Raw genomic sequence first — 11,114 nt, forward strand, 5'->3', positions numbered from 1 at the left:
ACCACAACTCTCATACTCTCTTACATTACATATTCAAATACTCTTGTATTCTATTACTCTCTACAATGGTTGACTCTTCCCAAAATCTTTTTCATTTTTTGATGAAACCCAATCCAGTAATACTAGGTCCTGCTCTGGTAACAGGAGTGAAGTCTGGACTATGTTTGTTATTGTGGGAATCCCTATTAAAGGAAAAAGAGCAATTTGCAAAAAATGCAAACATGATTTCAACTGCCATACTAGTGGTGGAACTAGCCATTTGTATAGGCACATGGCATTTCACCTGAAACATGAAAGAGGAGGAGAGCAACTTGAATGAATGAATGATCAACTCTATTGTATTATTTATTTTTTATATACATTAAATATGGAATGGCATTTTTCCAACTTTTGTCTATTATTCATGTTGATTTTTTGCTATTATATCATTTTTTTATTTTTTTCTTAAAAAAAGTGGAACCTACGCTAGAACCTAGAACTGGAAGCCTGAAAAAGAAAATAAAATAGGCCCAACCCAAGCCTAGCCTGCCTTGGCATGGTTCCTTGAGCTTAACATGGCACGGTCCAGTACGACTGGGAACCAGGCCACGGGGTCATGCCAAGCCTAAATTGGGACGGGGACTGTGTTGCCCAAACACGACCCACCAAGACCTGAGGCCCAGCATAGCACAACACTGATGGCGTTTGAGCCGCCTACGATTCGTGCCATGCGGACCACATTTACAATTGGATATTAATTGAACCCAATTGGATATCTTTGATTTTATTAGATCGGATTCAGATAATACCCCTATCTAAATTATATCCAATTCTTTTGCAGCCCTAAAAATGTTGTGGATCGAATTCCACCATGCATGAATTCACCTGTAGTTCATGTGCTCCACCATGCATGAATTCACGCATGTAAGGAACCATTTCTGTCCAAATAGTCATCATTGTATAGTGCATGGAATTCACTGTTCACAGCTTGCGAGGAGGGTAAGAGGGTTTTCAAGGTTCATTTGTTTGTTGCGGAAGAAAGAAACATGTTGTTAGTTTTGGATAGGGCTGTTCATAAGAATGTTCAATTCGACTAAATCGATCAACTTGAGTCGGTCGGATTTTCATTCGTATTGGTCAGTTTTGGGTTGGGCACATACATAAACCAAAATCTTGGGTCGTTTCGGTTTTTTTGCGTAAAAACCAAAATCAACCCGATCCGAACCGAACTAGTATTCTACTAGTTTGGTAGTTCCTACTTCCTAGTTTGAGTAGTTTCCTAATTCCTACTAATCTTTTACTTTTAGACTTCTATTAGAACTAGAACTCTAGAAGGGTCATTAGGCAATTACAATTAGAATTCAATTAGGTGTCATTTTTTAGTTTTTTACCTATATTAGAATTTAGAAGGTTTCTAAATTTTTATTTTATTGATTTACCTACCTAGATTTACCTAGTTTTTTACTCTATAAGGCCCATTATTGACACTTGTTTTTACATGAAGAATTTATTGATTTTATTCTTTACCTGAATTAAATTTAGATTTATCTTAGACTCTTGAATATCAAATTATCAACTAATTCAGATTTTATTTGGCTTTGTACAGGAGCAAAACTGAAACCGATCCAACCCAACTCAAACCAACCAAGTCGGTTTGGCCTGTCAGTGGGTCGATTTCAGTTCCCACCTTAGCTAACCTGACCAGGTCGAATCGGTTGGGAAAATCCCAAAAAACCAACCCGTGAACACCCATAATTTTGGAACTCGATCATAGATTTAAATAAAATTGAATTAATATTTAGAATCCACAGCCCTTAATCGGAGACTCCATTACTTTTCATTCAAGTTTGGATCTCCTACGCATACATGAGTGGGGGATGTTCCCAATATACAAATATATTGTCATATGGGTAAGATTGGATGATTCTCATTGGACAGGATTAGTGATTTACCAATCTACAAATGTGTGAGCAGATGCCTGAATCGTTTTCATCAATGTGACTGGCTGATGCATGTATGATTTTCATTGGACAGAATTAGCGATTTGCTTAGTCAAGGTACTAGGCTACTAGCAGACGTGAATTCCATAGAGAGAGTCACATCTCCCCTGCAGAATGCGCCCAAAAACGTCTTACAGCACATTTCAATCATATATTAGAAACATCTCCAAATGAAAAATAAAAAGATATTCTCAATATACGCTCAGATGTACATGCGAAGCGTTTTTGGGGCACGTTTTATGACGGGGAGATCAGAGATGTGAACTCTCCATAGGGTTAGGGTAAGAAGAAGATGGATTCAATTTGCCATCACTGTATGCGCACACGATGTTTGTGGTCATACGGGAGCATCCATCACCATCCACGAGGAATATACGAAGCAACTGGACGGTGGACCCCATTCACATTATTCTTCATGGACGGTGATAGCTACAGCTATACCCCACTCCACCACATGAGTATGTATGTAACTATGTATGACCACCTTCTCCCTCTTAATAATTTCATTAACATTATTTTATTTTTCGCTTCGTGGAAGGTGGAACAAAGCAAACAAGGCAACGCAACAACGATGCATGCTTCCGATAACCTTTCTTTTAATAGACTTTTAGACTTTAAGTTGGGGAATTGATGTTACACCCATCACTGTTTGCTTCTTCTAGCTTCTAACTTGTTTCCCTCATCATCTCTTCAGACTCTGGACCACATTCCAGCTAGCATGCATCTGGGGACCAGACTGGCAGACTCCATATCAACTACTTAACTACTAAATGGGATTGACGGAGTTTCTAAGCCCTTAGATTGGTGTCCATTCAATATAAGATCGCCCCTCCTGATTTGATGCCAATCCAGTGTTTTAGATTGAATGCGTACACGTATTAATATCAATAGTTTAGTTTGACGGAATTTATGTCGGCAAGTTGCACCCAAATGGTACTGGTACCACTACCACCGTGGATGGACAAGACAGCAGTGCACACATGACTCACGAGATATTTGACCATAACTCAGTTTCAGTACGTACTTTATGTAGAGTGTAGACTGTACAGTATAACCGTCAAGTCGTTAACCAATTAACCAAACACGATTTGCTCCTTGTCAAATTAGGGTAACGCTTTGACCACGTGTTCTTTTATTATATTAAATCACTAATAGACTATATGTAATTCGCTCATGGTTTTACTGTATAACCTCATCGTACACCGCACATCTCAATGGCGGACGTATAATTTAGAAGATAGAAATAGAACAGCCTTGACTCACCGAGTTAACTCGTCACGGTATCGATTTTCAACTAGGTCAATGTATCATGTATGTAGAGGGAGAGAAGCCCAACGTTCAGGTCTGATTGATCGAGTAAACCAAACAATCTTTTTTTTTTGGTTTCTAACATATAAAGGCAATTTTTAAGGTTTAATATTAATAAAAATAGTATTTTTAAAAAAAATTAGAAATAGATTAACTTTTTAAAAATAATAAAATAAAGAACAAAAATACTGTTTATCTTCTTATTTTTGTCATTTATTCATCAGAACCGCCGCCCACCGCCGCCTTCGTCCACCTTCGCCTCCGCTTTCGTCCACTTTTCTGTTCAACGCCGCTATTTCTGTCCACCTCCGCTTCCGCCTCCGGCAACGCGATCAGACATGGGTAGAGATAAAAGTGGCGGTGGCGGCGGATAGAGGAATAACCACCAGCGTCGCCGCCGCTACCTCTACCTCCGGCCACCTCCGACAACGTTGCCGGAGGCGGCGGGCGGCAGCGGAGCGGCGGTGACGAGTGATGACGAGCGACGGGGGATGGCGGTCCAGGTGAATAAATAACAAGAAGAAGACGATGAACAGTATTTTTATTTTTTGATAATATTATTTTTAAAAAGTTCTTATTTTTTAAATTTTTTAAATATATTATATTTATTAATATTAAATTCCAAAAGTTACCCTTATATGCTATTACCCCTTTTTTTCTCTCTTTTTTCGGAACTTTCTTTTCCACTCAATCAATCAATCTGTCAATTCTTTTGTATCTAAACACCCCACGTCGCGTGCCTAAACACCATCCACCACCGGAATCCAGTTGGTAATTCACACCATAATTGATCCGCCACCTCTTTTTAGGTCTTCTTCACCTCGCCATCTGCTCTAAAGTGGTCAGATTTCTGCTTCTTTCCTTCGGTATTTATTTTTCTTTCTATCCACTCCCTGGAATTCGTTCTCACAGATTTCTCTCCTTTTCTCAAAGAGCTTTGCTTCTCTTAGTCCCTTGTCGACGACCTTTTGCTCGAAATTCCATATTTCTTGCGGCCTGATGTGTTAATTGTAATTGATTACTCCTTACTTTCTCTCTCGGGAAAATTTTGCAGTCCCACTCGAACAATTACCCGCGATTTCGGTATCCTGTTTTGCTCATCCGGTTTTTATCTAATTTGGATTGGTTGTTCATAGACTAGCATGTGCTGAATGAGATTTGACAGTTTGTTCGAATTCTAGGAAGGCCGCTGCATAACCATTCAGTTTGGATTTTGTTGCCATCTTCTCATTCGTGTAGTGCTCTAACACTATGAATTGATTAAACAAACAGTTGAGAATCTAACAGGGGCCTGACACTTCAATTAGATTGATAGATAGTACTTGCATGGATAGATAGAGAATCATGGCGACCGAAGGCCGGCCTTTGTCTTCTGCTTCTTGGGATTGCGGTGGAGAATTGCAGTTCTATGGCTAATTGGGAGTTGTCGACCGATTGATCATTTAGTTTAACGGTTGAGAATCTTCACCGGAAGATACTGCGGAATTGTTAACATGCTTCCAGAAACTGATAGGTCCAAGGAATTGCTCAAACTTCCATATTTGGCCCAATTCGCCTCTGATAATTTTTCGAAGAAAAGAGAGGAGGAGGAGGAGGAGGAGGAAGAAGAAGAAGAAGAAGAAGAAGAAGAAGAAGAAGAAGAAGAAGAAGAAGAAGCAGTTATGAAGATCAGATCCAGCGGAGGAGGTTATGATTGTTCCAAACGCTGCAGCCGCGAAGGATCATATGATTCTTCTCTTATCCCTGGTCTACACGATGACATTGCTCTGACCTGCCTTGCTCGAACACGCCAATCAGATCATGCTTCACTGGCCTGCCTTAACAGGAGGTTTAGGTCACTGATGTCAAGCGGCTACCTGTATGGATTAAGAAAGCAGTTGGGCATCATTGAACATCGTGTCTACGTCGTCTGTGACCCCAGAGGGTGGGAGGCTTTCGACCCTATGAGAAAGAAATGGATGAGATTGCCAAAGATCCCTTGCGATGATTGCTTCAATCACGCGGATAAGGAATCGTTGGCTGTGGGCAGCGAATTATTAGTTTTCGGCCGAGAATTGTTGGATTTTGCCACTTGGAAGTACAATTTGGTTAGTCGGAATTGGATCAAGTGCCAGGGTATGAACCTCCCTCGATGCTTGTTTGGTTCTGGTAGTTATGGTTCGATTGCCATTGTTGCAGGGGGCAGCGATAAGCATGGAACTGTCTTGAAATCTGCTGAACTTTATGATTTGGAGTCGGGTAGATGGGATCTGTTGCCAAATATGATTTCTCCCCGCAAGCTCTGTTCTGGTTTTTTCATGGATGGAAAATTCTACGTGATTGGTGGGATCTCGAGTCCCAATGTGGTATTGACCTGCGGGGAGGAGTTCAATCTTCAGACAAGGAAGTGGAGGAAAATCGAGGGGATGTACCCAAATGTCATTAATGCATCTCAGGCGCCTCCACTTGTAGCTGTTGTGAATAACCAACTCTATGCAGTCGAGCACTCCACCAACATGGTGAAGAAGTATGACAAGGAGAAGAACACTTGGTCTGTGTTGGGACGGCTCCCTCTTAGAGTTGATTCTTCTAATGGCTGGGGCCTGGCTTTCAAGGCCTATGGAGATGAACTGCTGGTTGTAGGAGGTCAGAGGAGCCGAGAAGGCGAGGGAATTTTGTTGAGCTCTTGGTCTCCAATGTTGGGTCTCAAAAATGGGATTTTGAACTGGAAGGTGCTTGATGTAAAGGAGCATGTTGGTTTATTCGTTTATAACTGTGCTGTCATGGGCTGTTGAATCTTTTTCTTCATTCTTCCCAACTGAAGAAATGAACATCTTCAATCTAGCAGATCCTTGTTGCTGTTCCACCCTTTCTCATTGACCAGAATAACTGACTGTTTAAACAGTCTCCCCTGAGTTGAACATTTTCTCTTCTTTTCCTGTAACAATTTCTATATTTGGATATGGTGCTCGATGCCCAATTCAGCATTCTTTTGCTTTACAAGAGACCACTACCAAGTACTGATTCTCTGGTAATGTCCTAATTCTGCCTTTGCTCTTTTTTTTTCTATCCAAACCCAATACTCTGTATTAAAAAAAAAAAACATGAAAATCAACAATATTGTTTTATCGATATGATGTTTGTTAATGTTGCATGTTTGTGTTTTGAAAAGCATCTAATGCTATTACGCTTTTATCTTTTATAAAGCAGTTTGTTGTTTTAATATCTAATGCAATTTTTCTTTCCAACTTTCCAAGCATGGAAATGGTGTTTTTTTTTACTGTTACTTTTTCTTTTATTATTTTTAGCCATAATTCCATGACATCTACAAGAGAGTTCCTAGTGAATATTAATCAACATTTATTGTCGCACTCATATGACTGACTTACCAATTGTTTAAAGGAAAATTTAACTTCGACTCGGTCAACACAGATATGGCTAGCTCAAAACTCGTTTTCGTACTCACTCAAAGTTTTGAATTTGAAATCTTTACACTGTAGTTGGTTCTTCATTCTTTTAGGTCATGAATAGAGTTATTATGGTCCCGGCCGGTACTGAGTTGTTATCTACCTCACTTAGCTGAAATTCCAATACTGAGGCCAAATTTTCAAATGCCAGTCAATGATCACTTACCAAATTTGTATTAGGAATGCCACTTTTTATAATGCCAACCTTCTCTTATCTTGCTTGTTACCCACTTACCCCCTGAAATTTTTGAGTTCCTCCCCACTTTCCCCTGTTTTCCCTTTCATCGTGCTTGACTTCTGGCCTAATGACATGGATGAAGATAGTAAGAAATGATTTAAGCGTTCATAATTTAAATTTGATACGGCATTAAACAGAACAGAATAATAAAATGGAAATTCATGCAACCAACCCCATATAGTTTGGATAAGGGTTTAGATGAAGATGATAATGATGATGTGACTTCTGGCCTAATGAAGTTGATGGGCAAGAGTCGCCTCTTTCACTTTGATCAGGTAAAACCAAGAATAACCTTACATCCTCAAAGCTGAAATTCAAAGTACTATCAACCTAGATTATCGTCCTCCGTATATCAGAAAAATGCACAATGCACAGTTTCCTTCCCCTCAAGATCTTTGTTTTGAGAAATAAAATAAAATATTGATTTGGGGCTGAGAGGTTAACGATGGTTTTGTACATTGTCCCATTCTGTTATCACACAGGATCAATTAATGACCAAATGTGTAGCCTTACAGTTGCTGGCCTCTTATTCAACCTACAGTGTACAGCAGAACCAGACTCAACAGCAAGGTCCAAGCAGTTCCACGATACGCCTTTTTTTCTAAGGATTTTTCAAAACTCTTTTTTTTTAATATGTAAAATGAGATTAAAATGAGATTAAAATGAGCCTTTGTGAAAAAATTAAAAGGGAAAGATTTTCATAAAGCTGAGACACCTGGTACACATGTTCGTGTCTGGGTGTATCAATATTTTTAACCATGCTGAGCAGCAACGATTGAAAGAAGATTTAAGGAGACATAGATTTATTATTGATCCATTAAAAGTTTATATTGTATTTAATTACAGACTAGATTATGGGCCTGGCCTCTCAATTGATATGGTATGTTGGTTTTCTCCCAGACTATGACAAAGAAAAAATAGTTGTTTGAAAGAATATACGTTTCTTTAAACCATCCATGAATTTTGAAAAATAACATCTAATTGATTAATTGACTGGTCAGACTTTTTTCCAATATCATAGTCGAGCTCCATTTCATGAGGGGATTGTACTTTTTAACGGGAATGCAAAGAAAGATGGTCTACATGTTCTTGGTGAGAACCCAACAGCCAACATTTTCACTTGTTGGAGCCAGTTGTAATATTGCCTATATGTTATAGCCGTGAAACAGTGTTCAGAGGTTTCTGCTTCCCTAATTAAGGCTGTCAATGGGTCGGGCCCGACCTTATAGACCCGAACCGATTGAATCGGAACCAACGGGTCAGTTCAGGTTCTGATATAGTGTTTCGCTTATTATTGATTCAGTATCGGTTTCATCCAGTCCCGAACTGATTCAGACCCAAGCCCGAGTTATATACATATAATATATAATGTATAATATATTAAATAAAGTATATATAAAACATACATATAATATATATACAATATTAAATATATATTTATTTATTTATTATAACTGGTCCATCAGATTAGACTTGATTGTCCCAAGAACTGTTTGGTTCAGTTCTAGGTCTAAACATTACAAACCCTATTAGGTCCTGTTTGGTTCCAGTTCTAACCAGTCCCAACCCAAACCCGACTCAATGACAGCCCTACGCCAAACCCATAACCCCTTCCAAACCTAGGTATAGGCAAGATTCGATCCCAAGTCTCTTCTACAACCAATAGGCCTTACCGGCTGGCACCTTGCAGAGATTTTTGCTTTGGGCACAAGAAGCATCGTCTTGCTAACCTCTTTAATTCAATTTTTTCCCTTATTATATAATACTACGTTTCTCCCCCATTTCCATTTCCACACATAATGCTGAGCAAAGGTTTATTGTTTTTTTTACCTCCTTAAAATAGGCAACCTTAGAGACATTGCCTAACCATCCGCATGAATAACTTACTTGCAACACATGACATAGGTGCCACCATGCCAGTCGATCTGCAATTAGAAGTATGAAATCTGAACTCCCATGAAGTCTGCTAAGATTTTATTGCATAAGCATTCTTTGATTGGAGTGGCTACAATGTTTTCAACCCACCACTGACTTGGCTGGTTGAAACGTTTAATTTGAACCATTATCCGGTCATGATTTTAATCTGGTTGTACTAAAATCTAGAAATTGGTCAAAACTGTTGATTAGGTCAAAAACCATCTGATTCAGGCAGTTGGATCATCAACCCCTTTGACTCGGTGATCGGGTCAAGGGTTACACACTAAATATGTATACAAACTTCTACATGTCATAATTTTGTGCTCTGATGCTCGATTGGGATGACCTTTTTTTTCGGTAATTTTTCAAGATCTATGCGTCCAATAGGCACCTTGTTCTATTGATTTTACCAAAAAAAAACCTTTTTGGCCTCAAATCACAATTTTTAATATTTTTATAAATAAACGTTATAAATTGAATTAGAAAATATAAAATAAAAATATAATACATATAGATTAGTGATAAAATATGTGTTTATTAAATAAATAAATATCTAAATTGATTTTTAAAAACTAGTAACTACTACAATTTCGTCTATTTGGGCATCGGTGGTGCATATCAATATGCCTAATACTTTTTTGTTGTTTTTTAACTTTATAAGTATTATAGGGTTGGAATAGAGTATTCCAAAGTTTAAAATATTGGAAAATAGTTGTGTATTAGTGTACCTATGCATATGTGGATGCACTTTTGGTCCTGTTTGGCATTGTTCCATGGGAGTGTTCTTCGCGCTCCTGATGTTCTCACGGAACAGAAACACATTTGGCGTCACATTTTAGGTGGAAAGGGGTTCTTTTGGAGTGGGAATGGCATGTTTTTTTTTTGGAGTGACCAGGATGTTACTCTATAGGAGCGAGAAACTTGGGAACACGCAGTTCCCACATCATCTTCTTAAATTTGCGAATACATGTATTATATTTTGCAGGTTCTTAACTTTGCAAGTTCGAACATAAGAAAGCCCTAGTTGAAATCGAGTAGGGTTTCTTCCTTCTTTCTAACGCCGTAGACTCCCAAGCTTTCTCTCGCAAAGCTTCCATTAGTTCACCTAGGTTTTTTTTTGCAGTCGTTCCTTCAGGTTTTTCCGCCGCACAGATAAGAGCCCATCACTTCTTGTAATCATTTCTTCATGTTTAAATAATGTTCATGCTATTATGAGTATTCATCAGTTATTACTTTGTTATTTATTTGTGTTGTTTTGATCCACAAGTAGTCAACGATTATCAAATGATGGACAATGGAAGACCATTTATGTGCGGTCCTTTTTTATTACTTTTATGTTTGAGGACTTGTAACAATGCTTTGTTTGTGTATGGATTTGAAAAACTATCTCAAGATTCAATAACGTGTTGTTTTTGCTTCTTTTGAATAGAAACTTGCTTTTCAAGTACAAAACACTATTGTTATTCCTTGGGAACCAGAAATTCCATTCCTGTTATCGAACAGGAATTTATCCAGGAACAGGATTAGGCAAGAACAATGCCAAATGGGACCTTCCTTGCTTTTTGAGTACTATAAGGTTGTTCTTGTCCTTATCAGAGTTTAAAATATGAAATGAGTGAATGGAACACTTTTTTTTTCTTTTGACAAAAAAAGTGAATGAAACACTTGGCTCAGTTTGGTAAGAGTACAAATACAAATATGTACAATATAAATACATATAAAATAATACAAATATATACAATACAAGTACATATAAAATAATACAAAATACAAGGTTTTATATTGTACATATTTGTATTTATATTCTTTCCAAACTAAGCCTTAATGCTTTAATTAATTGTTAATCAGAACAAAATTTTACATAAAATAGCCAATGAAAGGTATAAATAAACACACAAAAAAAAGGTATATAACCATTTGTCCTATTAGTTGGTTTTAAGACACAAGTAAACACAACAATTTGTAAGGTGCTTAGCTATAGAAAGAGGAATGCAGTTTTGAAATGATACCACCTTGGTTGAGTCTTTAGATATCTTCTTTATTCTACCATGCATCCGACACAATTCTTTATTATATTTAAAACTAGTAGAATGGCTCGTGCGGTGCATGAGGTATAGAACCTACCAACTTGGGTGTTGCCACTTGATTGATTTTTGACTACTCCAGTCAACATCAATTTGTTTGATTATTGAAGGTTTGACCCAAAATGAAATCAAATTTCAATTT

At 37.9% G+C, this 11,114-nt stretch overlaps 1 pseudogene across 1 annotated transcript; it reads left to right on the plus strand.

Moving 5' to 3' along the window:
* Positions 1-3,959: 3,959 nt before the first annotated feature.
* On the plus strand, positions 3,960-6,472 carry LOC104594833 (F-box/kelch-repeat protein At5g60570 pseudogene; annotated as a pseudogene). The gene has a single exon (XR_016082860.1). The product of XR_016082860.1 is annotated as an F-box/kelch-repeat protein At5g60570 pseudogene (transcript).
* The last annotated feature ends 4,642 nt before the right edge of the window (positions 6,473-11,114 follow it).

This window comes from Nelumbo nucifera, chromosome 2 (genome assembly GCF_055504915.1).
Source record: "Nelumbo nucifera cultivar China Antique chromosome 2, China Antique-T2T, whole genome shotgun sequence".
In the NCBI taxonomy this organism is placed as follows: domain Eukaryota; kingdom Viridiplantae; phylum Streptophyta; class Magnoliopsida; order Proteales; family Nelumbonaceae; genus Nelumbo; species Nelumbo nucifera.